This window comes from Mytilus californianus, unplaced genomic scaffold, assembly GCF_021869535.1.
Source record: "Mytilus californianus isolate M0D057914Y unplaced genomic scaffold, xbMytCali1.0.p SCAF_5, whole genome shotgun sequence".
In the NCBI taxonomy this organism is placed as follows: domain Eukaryota; kingdom Metazoa; phylum Mollusca; class Bivalvia; order Mytilida; family Mytilidae; genus Mytilus; species Mytilus californianus.
Window position 1 is genome coordinate 78,401,318 of NW_026262701.1, and position 13,817 is coordinate 78,415,134.

The window sequence follows — 13,817 nt, forward strand, 5'->3', positions numbered from 1 at the left end:
AATGTATTATCAAACAAAATCATGTCTCCCGATTGGGTTACTCATGCAGTTACATGTCCTGTGATGTAATATTTCCTATCATTTGAATTCGTAACCAATTCGAAAACCTATTAAGCAGAATTCAGAATTGAAAGTCATCACTAGAAGTTTGAAATTGACAATAGAAAAAAGCAATACGATTCCATGGGGAACTCAATGGAGAACTAGGGCTTCAGTATGTCATTCAGCATGAAGCATGGCAATTTCATAGACTCATTCCTTATACATAGTGTGTATTCGAGACTATTTTAAAGTTTACCGCTAAGGATTAAACAATAACTAGAATTAAGAGAAGGAAAACGTCAACGAGTCAGCAACCCAATGACACAAAACAAAAACCGCCTAGAGGTCAGCTTACGCTATTTTGATGAGTAGACATGTCTTGGATTGTTAAAAGCTTATCTACGATTGAAGAATTGTTGATTAGTTCTGATGAAATTATGTTTGAATATCTTAAAACCTTTGCCTTAGACTGAATTTCTTTTCATGGACACATTTTGTGCAGATATGAATGTTAGACTTACAATGTTTATATACGAATCAATGTACATGTACTAATGCATGAGTTTCCTTTGTTTAGATTTGAGCAACTACATAACGGCGTTAAGGGGTGTTTCATGTCCTACTCAGCAACAAAATGCTCTTAGTGTGACGAACAACTACATACAAATAGGGAATGGCAAATGTACATATATGTATATTGTAAACATTAACAATCGTATTTAATGTCGTAATATCTTTTGACTGCAGACTTCTTTTCATTTCACTTACGCCACCTGCATTTATTTGTAACAAAGACTGCTCATAATCTTCCAACTGTTTCGTTATAATTTTGAATATTTTTTTCTGCTATTTCAATTTATTTCAATACATGATCCTTAAAAAATACCTTTTATTTATTTTCAGAATTGCCCTAGACATGCATTGTGTATTGTCAACCTCATGTTCATTTTTTCTCTGAATGGTAGATCACAATATTTCATTTTATTTCGGGGGCTCCTATTTATATAAATGAAATATTAACATTATTTCTTAGAATAAGATACGGCAAACCAATCTGGGTGCCCAAAATGTTTTCCAAAACGAGATTCAAAGGGATTTTATTGTGTCACGATGTCTCAATTGAAGGAAAATAATACATTGATATCGTTGTATGTCTGTTTCTCAAAATTACAGTTTTGCTGAATTGTATAGATCACATGGGGAATTACTACAACATCTTATATATTGAAGTTATAACCCCAATGACCTCTGAGTATTGATCATGAAAACATTGCTATGATTGCCAGATGAGTAACTCGTGCTCTCTGGAACCTCTATCTATTTTTCTCATGAAATAAGGAATTTTGACTGTTTCTCTTATCTGTCTAGCTAGTTTATTTTCTATACTAAGGATGAATAATTGTGAAAACAAACAAACTTTTGCCAATAAAAAAGTTAAGGAATATAAAAACATTCAATAAAGAATTTCATTATAATTTTATGTAACAAAGTATACAAAAAAATATACAATCGAATAGCTTACATTAAAATTAGTTCATCTAAATGATTGCACAAGCACCTTAAAATTTTTGTCCTTTTTAAACGTCATGACAGCAACATTCTAAAGATTTTTCTTCAGAGCACCTCTTCTCATAAAGTCTTGTTTTGCAGCCGCATTCTCTATAGTCTGATGTTCTCTTCATATAAGAAGGAATTTCAAGCTTTTTGCCCAAAGTTCTGGGTTGGTTGTTTCTCCAAAGACTGTAAAACGACACAAGTTGGCTTCCTAAAACTCCGGTATTTACTGATCCACCAGTTGACGAACAAGTACACCTACATACTTTTGAATTAACTTCGCTGCTTAAAGTGTTTTCAGAGACTACTTTTCTAAGACAATAATTGTTAACTGTTTGTTTTGAAATTTCCGACTTCCGTCGATAGGTGTCAGCAGATTTAGGTCTGCGGTCTTTACTTTTGAGTTTTCCTTGGATTGTAAGATAGCCAAGGTCAGAACTTATTGATGAGATTGAATTCCTTGATTCCGGCCGTGACCTAAGTGGTTCTTCACTGCAAAAGTCCTCAACAGAAATTGTTGGCGTCAGATGAGATCCGTTTCCATAACTCTGACTGTGTAGCCTTGTGTCGTTGGTATGCTTTGTTGGTGCAGAGATAGCTATATGTCCTTTTCCCATGTTTAACTGCATTCGTTAAAATTAAATCTGAGTTGAAGATTGAATTTGAAGGGTTTATATATTAAATGACCGATCCCTCAAATGAGCTGTTTAACGTCATTGATTACTTCATCGTGATTGAAGGGTTTTTAAAGTTTGTTACAGGACAATAGACATATATCGCTACAATTACAGTAACTACTACATCATATTACAAAGTTAAATAAATACCGTCGTTTTATGAATGAACTTTTTAAAAGGACACCACTTTGATATAGTAAAGATAAATATAATATACAGATTACATGTACCAACTAATAACTTCCGATGCACCATGCATTTAACTATGAATTTTTAAATACACACGCTCCCGTTTGTTTCGGTCTAAATTTCTATTATTGTCGCAGGTAATTTATGTAAAAGGTGCGTATATGGCCGATTAAATTCTTATGGAATTTTACATTCACGTAGAATTGAGTGGTGGATGATCTGGCAGCGTCGAAACTGAGTCGGTGACTTCCAGTAAACTTTGTGTCATTAAAGCATAAACATATCATTGGACATTGTTTCGAGAAATCTATCTTCCTCGATTCTGACATCACTTAAGCAACTTTTCATCATATTTTACTTTTCATAAGCAACACCGGCGACTTACGCCTATAGTAGGACAGGAGATTCTTACCTTATCTAGGCCTCCTCCCTGTTTTGGTGGAGTTTCCTCACTGTTAAGTTCTCTGTCGACTGTTGTCTATCTTTTTAACTTTTTTCGATTAATTGTTTTTGATTGCTCTCCTGGTTTCTTCGTCAACACTGCCCCCTCCCCCTTCCAATACCACTCCCGTTTTTTGTAATGTGAAATTAATGAATTTCGAAGCTATTTTTAAAACGACCTTCCAATTTGCTCCCTTATTGAAATATTTTCAACTAATTTTTTCGCAGAAATATGTTATTTTCTATAGTTTAAGTGCAATTAGCTACAGAAACGTTCATATTATAAGTGTAACACTGCTGATCAACACCATTCATTCAATTTTTCCTTAACGCATCTCAAAACAATACCATAAAGGATCATTTATTCAGCAGCAACTCTTTGCATGTTCATCAAAGTTGTTCATCAATATTTATCTATTTTGAATGTCTATTTTGTTTGTATACCTTATAGAAGTAACGTATAATTAACAATTGGTTTACGTTCAGGCAATCTTAATCCAATGCGTCTAAATAAATATGTGTTATGATTAAGATATAAAGTAATATTATATAAGTAATTCAAATGTAATGTATTGACGTAAAAGAGAATTTAGCTTCGACATTCAATTGTCATTTAATGATGCAAACAAAAAGAAAAGTAAAGTAGGTTTATCATATTAGCAGTTTACATTTCTCTAGTCTGAGATACAGTTAATAGGTACTAAAGAAGTATTATCAGCACTATGCAATTTCATTGACGACTGTCAGTTTCATTATATAATAATATTCAAATGAGTAAATCTAGAAATAACATGCTTCATTATTCTAAATATGTAACGAGGGGGTGGCATGAATATACCGATATTTACAATGCAAAATTGAAAAATGTATTGATATCTTTGGTTCCATTGTCCTGTTTCACTCACAACCGGTCCAGAAATAATAAAAATAATTACAAGAATCTGAACTTCATATGAAAAGACGTATTCAACTTTTCTGAAGAGAAAACGCAATCCTCATTAGTGAGGGCCTGGATGGGGTTTACAGAATAGTTATGAGGAGGACAGATTAAAAATGACACTCCGTAAATTTTACGGACACCATCACGAATTTGTTAATCCATACGATGTGTCTTTGTCCAAACTAACTAAGGACATTTTTATCACGTGTTATATTGTGGTTTGTCATTACGTCGTCTGATCTTTTAATTACCGAACGTGACTTATTCCCGATTTTGACTGTTTTGCTGAGTGTGAAACCGCATTGCTATAAGACGTGTCACGGTACTTTTCTATCCCAAATTCATGTATTTAATTTTGATGTTATATTTGTTATTCTCGTCGGATTTTGTCAAATGTCTTAACGTCTTTTCTGTTATATTCGTGTGTTATGGTAAAGATAATTAATCACCCCCTTCATTTATTAGATTTTAGTTTGGTTCAACGAAATTTATACGACATATTTGGTTTACAGTTTGATTCAGAAGAAACACCGACATAGCTAGATAATACAATTAATTATCTAATTACTACCACAATTTGATATTAACAAGTATTGTAATTTTCATTGTTATTAATAAATGTAATGTCGGTATTACTAATCTAATCTTGAATCAATCCTAATCCTATCTTATTTTTGGGAAATATTTTTACAAATTCAAGTGTGACGTCACTTTGTGTGTTTTTTTAGAATTTCAAATGTGACGTCACTTTGTGCGTTGGGGCTTTGGCTAACTCGGCTGTGTATTTTTATGTGTTGGATTAAGTTGTTTTATGTAATGTATCCGTTTTTTTTCTGTAGTTTGTCTCCACTTCGATTTTATCATGTATATCTATTATATAGTCATTTTATAAAATTTACTGTTTGCAAAATTATAAATTATTCTAAATAATAAGGATGTTCTTGTCCCAGGCAGAACACCCTGGTCGTGTCAGGCTCAACTTTTTGGAAGTTTTGGTCCTCGGTGCTCTTCAGCTTTGTACTTGTTTTGGCTTTCAAACTTTTTTCATCTGAGCGTCACTGGTTGGTCTTGTGTGGACGAGACACACGTCTGGCGTATTGAATTTTAAGCCTAGTACCATTTGTTAGCTATTATTCGTGTGTTTCTTTGTGCTATATGTTCTCCCATTTATTTGTATTGTGGTCCTGTCATGTGATGTTGTCGTTTTGGTGTTGTGTTTGACGTTGCCATAAAAGCGGGAGGTTTGGCATGCCACAAAACCAGGTTCGACCCACCATTTTTTTCTTAAAATGTCTTGTACCAATTCAGGAAATTGGCCATTGTTATATTATAGTTCGTTTCTGTGTGTGTTACATTTTAATGTTGTGTTTTTGTTGTGTCGTTGTTCTCCTCTTATATTTGATGCGTTTCCCTCAGGTTTAGTTTGTAACCCGGATTTGTTTTTATCTCTATCGATTTATGAGTTTCGAACAGCGGTATACTACTGTTGCCTTTATTTCTCAAATATCCTTATTTTTATAAATATTCAAATATTTATGATCTCAATCTAATCCTACAAAAATATTACACTTAAAAATAACAAACAAGGTATTTTTAGAGCCTTCAAAACAAAGACTAGTTTGAATTTGTTTTAAAATATCAGTATTGTATAATCATAAAACGATGCACACAATTGTGGATAACCATTCCTACTTTTGAACTTCCTGAATATGGCTTGAATCGACTTTTAGTCAGCAAATTATTTGAAAGTAAATGTCCATTTCATGTTGTTTGAATTTATAACATCGAAGTAACTTAGACTCAGATCTAAATCAAGCTTAAAACCCTCTACCTCCGCCCCTCCCATAAAAATATATATCTATAAATGCCTATATTGTAACAGTTACAGTATAATATAACCTATGTACAATAAGGTACAATTTTAGTAGAAATTCTGAAAATTCAAATAAATTTTATACAAGAACTTTATCTAGTACTTATTAAGTAAAGTAAAGTCAATGCAAAAATTAAAGAAAACACAATAACCCCAGCCCAGCTCCCAAATTGAATAAAAAAAAAGGAAATTTAAAAGTCAACATATTGACCTTTAATGTAGACAACTGCCTGTATCATATGGAAAACTTTAAATCGCCCTCCCTAGTTTAAGGATCTTTTGATCATATCGTAGAGACTACCAAAGATTTGCTTTTATTATGGATTGCATCAACAGTGCATTTTTTATAAGGTTTTACATATTTTCATTTCCACAATGTAACACAAACATACTTTCTTCATATTATAACACAGCAGCACTGTATACGGAACTTAGTGTAAACGTTTTTACTTTTTAGTCGTCTCATTTGATTTTTTTGGCAACAACCTCATCGCAATTAAGAGCATATAATATTTTTTTGAAGTTTAACTTGAAATGTAAACGCTGGTAGGGCTGGTAAAGCTTAAGCAACTACACTTATTTTGATTAGTTTATTATGGAATTGTACCACATATTGACGTTACAATGAATACTTCACAAAATAATGTTAGCAAGTCCTTTTCATGTTTGAAGTAAAGACGAATCAAGTATCCATAACACACTGGCGATTCTAATTCGTACAAATGTTGATGAACAATATTTTTGTAAACAGACTATCACCATAAGTTGAAACTTCATCATGTCCACTGACAGAGGAAATTCATATACCGTGAGTGGGGCATTGTCTATAGGCGTTGCTTCTTTTCATGAAACGGAGCACTTCGATTTTTTGACCCAAAGTTCTCTGACTGTCTTTTTCCACAATCCAAGATATGATACTGTTTGGTTTCCGGAAAGTTTGCACTTTTTTTCACATGGTAGGTATGTACACTAGTCAAACGAAAAATCGTACATTGCTGTTTGAAAAACGATTTGATAAGATTTTTGTCAGAGATGAACCACTGTCAGCATGTTAAACTGAAATAACTTGGTAAATATCGGCAAACTTTAGCCTTCTGTCTTTACACTTTGATTCTCTTGAAATAGTCATAAAAAGAATTTGATTTCGCCGATGAAATATGATTTCTCGATTCAGGTCGTAATCCGAACTCAGTCAATAAACAGTGAGTGTTGGCGATATAGGTGTTGTCAATAACTCGTCTTTAGTTTCGTCTTTTTCATTTTTGTCATTTCTGAACGTAATACTGTTTCCAGATTGTCTCATTGGCAATCATATCACATCTCCTTATTTTTATATTACTCATGCAGTTACCGAAATGTAATATTTCCTATCTTTTGAATTCGTAACCAATTCGAAAACTTATTAAACAGAATTCAGAATGTCATCACAAAAAGTTTGAAATCAACAATAGACAAAACCAAGACGATTCCACGAGGCACTCAATGGCGAACTTTGGCTTCAGTATGTCATTCAGCATGAAGCATGAAAATTTCACGATTGATTACTCTTAAATAATTCATAATAGACTCATTCCTTATACATAGTGTGTATTCGAGATTATTTTAAAGTTTAGTCTTGAGGATAAAGGTATAACTAGAATTAAGAGGGATGTGGGTAAGAGTCAATGAGACATCAACCCAATGACACAAAACAAAAACCGTCTCGAGGTCAGCATACGCTATTTTTATAAGTAGACATGTCTTGGATTGTTAAAAGCTTATCTACGATTGAAGAATTGATTAGTTCTGGTGAAATTATTTTTGAATATCTTAAACCCTTTGTCATACACTGATACTCTTTTCTTGGACACATTTTGTATGGATATGAATGTAAGGCTAACAATGTATATAAACGACCTAATGTACTAATGAAAAGGTTTTCTTTGTTTAAATTTGAGCAACTACATAACGTCGTTTAGGGGTGATTAACTTCCCACACAGCAACAAAATGACTTAGTGTGACGAACATCTACATATAAATATTGTACTTAAATGTGAATTCTAAACATTAATGATCATATATAATGACGTAATATCTTTTGACTGAAGACTTCTTTTCAGTTCACTTCACCTGCATTCAACTCTAACACTGACTGCTCATAATCTTCCAACTTTTTCGTTATCATTTAAGTTTTTCTGTAATTTCAATTTATTTCAATACATGATCCTTATAAAATACCTTTTATTTATTTTCAAAAATGCCCTCGACTTGCACTATGTATTGTCAACTCATTTTCATTTTTCTCTGAATAGTAGTTCACATTGTATCATTTCATTTTAAGGGTTCCTATTTATATCAATGGAATATTAACATTATGTCTTAGAATCAGGTCCCACAAACCAATCAGGGTGCTCAAAATGTTTTCCAAAACAGGGTTCATAGGGGTTTCATGGCGTCACGAAGTATCAAGTGAAGGAAAATAATACATTGGTATCGTTGTATGACTGTTTCTCAAAATTAATGTGTCACTGAATTGTATAGATCACATGGGGATTTACTACAACATCTTATCTATAGAAGCCATGACCGCAATAACCTCTGAGTATTGATCATGAAAACATTGATATGATTGCCAGATGGGTAACTCGTGCTCATTGGAACTTCTTTTTACTTTTTCTTGTGAAATAATGAATTTTGACTGTTTCTCTTATTTGTCTAGCTTGTTGATTTTCCAAACTAAGGTTGAATAATGATGAAAAAAAAAGTTCCAGGAATAACAGGAAAAACATTCAATAAAAAATTTCATTATAATTTTATATGTAACAAAGTATACAATCATAACGATATACATTTCATATTGCTTACATTAAAAGTTGTCCTTCTGAATTATTGCACAAGCACCTTAATATTTTGTCCTTTTTAAACTTCATGACAGCAACATTCTAAAGATTTTTCTTCAGAGCATTTTTTCTCATATAGTCTAGTTTTGCAGCCGCATTCTCTATAGTCTGATTTTCTCTTCATATAAGAAGGGATTTCAAGCTTTTTGCCCAAAGTTCTGGGTTGGTTGTTTCTCCAAAGACTGTAAAACGACACAAGTTGGCTTCCTGAAACTCCGGTATTTACTGAACCACCAGTTGACAAACAAGTACACCTACATTCTTTTGAATTAACTTCGCTGCTTAAAATGTTTTCAGATGCTGCTTTTCTAAGACAAGAAATGTTAACTGTTTGTTTTGAAATTTCCGACTTCCGTCGATAGGTGTCAGCGGATTTAGGTCTACGGTCTTTACTTTTGAGTTTTTCTTGGATTGTAAGATAGCCAAGGTCAGAACTTATTGATGAGATTGAATTCCTTGATTCCGGCCGTGCCCTAAATGGTTCTTCACTGCAAAAGTCTTCAACAGAAATTGTTGGCGTCAGTTGAGATCCGTTTCCAAAACTCGGACTGTTCAGCCTTGTATCACTGACATGTTTTGTTGGTGCAGAGATAGCTATGTGTCCTTTTCCCATGTTTAACTGCATTCGTTAAAATTAAATCTGAGTTAAAGATTGAATTTGAAGGGTTTATATATTAAATGAAAGATCCATTAAATGAACTGTTTAACGTCATTGATTACTTCATCGTGATTGAAGGGTTTTGAAAATTTGTTACAGGACAAAAGACATATATCGCTACAATAGTAACTACTACAACATATAACAATGTTAGATAAATACCGTCGTTTTATGAATGAAATTTTTAAAAGGACGCCACTTTGATATAATAAAGATAAATATAATATACAGATTACCAACTAATAACTTCCGATGCACCATCCATTTAACTATGAATTTTTAAATACAAACGCTCCCGTTTGTTTTGGTCTACGTTTCTATTATTGTCGCAGGTAATTTATGTAAAAGGTGCGTATATGATATGGCCGATTAAATTCTTATGAAATTTCACATTCACGTAGAATCGGGTGGTGGATGATCTGGCAGTCGTCGAAACTAAGTCGGTGACTTCCAGTAAATTGTGTGTCATTAAAGCAGAAACATTGGACATTGTTTTGAGAAATCTATTTTCCTCGATTCTGACATCACTTAAGCGACTTTTCATCATATTTTACTTTTCATAAGCAACACTGACGACTTACGCCTCTAGTAGGACAGGAGATGCTTACCTTTTCTAGGCCCCCTCCCTACCAATTTGCTTCCTTATTGGATTATTTTTAACTTATTTTTTCGCAGAAATATGTTATTTTCTATAGTTTAGGTGCAATTAGCTACAGAAACGTTTATATTATAAGTGTAACACTGCTGATCAACAACATTCATTCAATTTTTCCTTAACGCATCTGAAAAAAATACCATTAAGGACCATTAATTCAGCAGCAACTCTTTGCAAGTTCATCAATATTTATCTATTTTGAATGTTTATTTTGTTTGTATACCTTACAGAAGTAACGTATAATTAACAACTGGTTTACGTTCAGGCAATCTTAATCAAATGCGTCTAAATAAATATGTGTTATGATTAATATATAAGGTAATATTATATAAGTAATTCAAATATAATGTATTGACGTAAAAGAGAATTTAGCTCCGACATTCTATTGTCATTTAATGTCGCAAAGAACAACAAAAGTAAAGTAGGTTTATCATATTAGCAGTTTACATTTCTCTAGTCTGAGATACAGTTAAAACGCACTAAAGAAGTATTATCAGCACTATGCAATTTCATTGACGACTGTCAGTTTTATTATATAATAATATTCAAATGAGTAAATCTAGAAATAACATGCTTCATTATTCTAAATAAGTAACGAGGGGGTGGCATGAATACATGTATACCGATATTTACAATGTCAAAATTGAAAAATGTATTGATATCTTTGGTTCCATTGTCCTGTTTCACTGACAACCGGTGCATAAAAAATATAAATAATTACAAGAATCTGAACTTGATATGAAAAGACGTATTCAACTTTTCTGAAGAGAAAACGCAATCCCCATTAGTGAGGGCCTGGATGGGGTTTACAGAATAGAGAAAAAATAAGGCAAACAATACAGAATAGAGAATAATGGGGTGCTAAGATATAAAGAATAGAAAATAATGGATAAAAAATATAAAGAATACAGAAAGATGACAAAAAAATTAAAGAATACAGAAATGAAGGACCCCCATCCATACCCTCATTAGTGTAAGACATTTGAACAATAAAGATACATTTAAATTGTAAAATATCAATGTTTAATGTTATTATTCACAAAAATAAACTACGAATAAGTCGTTTGCATGCACTCTTCTTCGACCCTTTAAAATCAACCGAACCAAAGAACTTTATCGCATGTGTTTTGCACATTGTTGAAGTCCTTACGGCCCAAAATTTGGTCTCATTTCTCTACTATCCTTATTTTTATAAAGATTCAAATATTTATGATCTCAATCTAATCATAAAAAAATATTACACTTAAAAATAACAAACAAGGTATTTTTAGAGGCTTCAAAACAAAGACTAGTTTGAATTTGTTTTAAAATATAAGTATTGTATAATCGTAAAACGATGCACACAATTGTGGATAACCATTCCTACTTTCGAACTTCAATTTTGACCCTTCCTGAATATGGCTTGAATCGACATTTAGTCAGCAAATTATTTGAAAGTAAATGTCCATTTCATGTTGTTTGAGTTTATAACATTGAAGTAACTAAGACTCAGATCTTAATCAAACTTAAAACCCTCTACCTCAGCCCTCTCCCATAAACAAACTATATCTATAAATGCCTATATTGCAACAGTTACAGTAAATATAACCTATGTACAATAAGGTACAATTTTTGTAGAAATACTGAAATTTTAAATAAAGTTTATATAAGAACTTTATTTAGTACTTATTTAGTAAAGTAAAGTCAATGCAAAACCAAAGGACACACACTAACCCTAGCCTGGCTCCCAAATTGAATAAAAGAAAAGGAAATTTAAAAGTCAACATACTGACTTTTATAGTAGACAACTGCCTGTTCATATGGAAAACTTTAAATCGCCCTCCCTAGTTTAAGGACCTTTTGATCATATCATAGAGACTACCAAAGATTTGCTTTTATTATGGATTGCATCAACAGTGCATTTTTTTATAAGGTTTTACATATTTTCATTTCCACAATGTAACACAAACATACATTACTCATATTATAACACAGCAGCACTGTCCACGGAACTTAGTGTAGACGTTTTTACTTTTTAGTCGTCTCATTTGATTTTTTTGACAACTAGTCAAACCTCATCGCAATTCAGAGCATATAATATTTTTTTGAAGTTTAACTTGAAATGTAAACGCTGGTAAAGCTTAAGCAACTACACTTATTTTGATTAGTTTATTATGGAATTGTACCACATATTGACGTTACAATGAATACTTCACATAATAATGTTAGCAAGTCCTTTTCATGTTTGAAGTAAAGACGAATCAAGTATCCATAACACACTGGCGATTCTAATTCGTACAAATGTTGATGAACAATATTTTTGTAAACAGACTATCACCATAAGTTGAAACTTCACCATGTCCACCGACACAGGAAATTCATATACCGTGAGTGGGACATTGTCTATAGGCGTTGCTTCTTTTCATGAAGCGGGACACTTCGATTTTTTTACCCAAAGTTCTCTGACTGTCTTTTTCCACAATCCAAGATATGATACTGTTTGGTTTCCGGAAAGTTTACACTTTTTTGCACATGGTAGGTATGTACACTGGTCAAACGAAGAATCGTACATTGCTGTTTGAAAGACGATTTGATAAGATTTTTGTCAGAGATGAACCACTGTTAGCATGCTAAACTGAAATAACTTGGTAAATATCGGCAAACTTTAGCCTTCTGTCTTTACACTTTGATTCTCTTGAAATCATCATAACAAAGAATTTGATTTCGTCGATGAAATATAATTTATCGATTCAGGTCGTAATCCGAACTCAGACAATAAACAGTGAGTGTTATATTGGTGTTGTCAATAACTAGTCTTTAGTTTCGTCTGTTTCCAGATGTCATTTCTGAACGTAATACTGTTTCCAGATGTCATTGTTGTCTCGAATACTTTCCCATTATGACGTTTAAATACCTTGGCTTTTTTAAAGCTGTGTCAGTTTGTTTTCTGAAATGATAGGCACGTGGTTTAAAGATTCACAAAATGTAGCAAACCATGAACTGGTTTGCGTTACAAGTTAGACATATTCACCCATCTTGTCATAAGATTAAACATGAGTCATCAAGTGACATAAAGTCAGTATATCTCACAGTGTCTATAACAAATCTTTTGACATGCATAATATTTTGCATGATATTGAATGTACTAAAGGAACTGATTCTGTGTCTTTGAAAAACTATAAACAACGTCAGTGATTTAAAACAATCGGTAAACTTTTCTATTGTATCTTCAATATAAAGACTGTTAACTGGTTTATTCCCGATAATATGCTAAACTTTAAAATGGTTATAAATGGATGTTGTTTGTTGTTTCTATGATACATGGTCATATGTTATTCTGCACTTCGGTGCATCATATAAAACATCTTTAATCATTTTCATTTCCAGGCCAGTAGTTGTCCGTACAGTAGGCCATGGTACTCTCATGATATTTCATTAGTCTTGGAAACCTTTCCCTTGTTTTGGTACGGTCTAAATTGTATTATCAAAAGAAATCATGTCTCCCCTTGCTTGTAGTGTATGCCCTTATATTTTACAGTTATGGGTTGTTTGCTTGTGAGAGAGCTGTCTACTAATAGTTTTTATTCACGTCATTTGAACTTTGGTGGATAATTGTCTCATTGGCAATCATATCACATCTCCTTATTTTTATATTACTCATGCAGTTGCCGAAATGTAATATTTCCTATGTTTTGAATTCGTAACCAATTCGAAAACTTATTAAGCAGAATTCAGAAATTAATGTCATCACAAAAAGTTTGAAATTAACAATAGAAAAAAACCCGACGATTCCATGAGGCACTCAATGGCGAACTTTAGCTTCTGTATGTCATTCAGCATGAAAATTTCACGATTGATTACTCTTAAATAATTTATAATAGACTCATTCCTTATACATAGTGTGTATTCGAGATTCTTTTAAAGTTTAG

At 32.5% G+C, this 13,817-nt stretch overlaps 1 long non-coding RNA gene across 1 annotated transcript; it reads right to left on the reverse strand.

Moving 5' to 3' along the window:
* Window positions 1-1,501: 1,501 nt before the first annotated feature.
* Window positions 1,502-9,355, reverse strand: LOC127701533 (uncharacterized). Its single transcript, XR_007982095.1, has 2 exons — window positions 8,851-9,355; window positions 1,502-1,854 (listed from the first exon to the last, which is right to left on the reverse strand). It is a non-coding gene; the product is annotated as an uncharacterized LOC127701533 (long non-coding RNA).
* Between the last annotated feature and the right edge of the window lie 4,462 nt (window positions 9,356-13,817).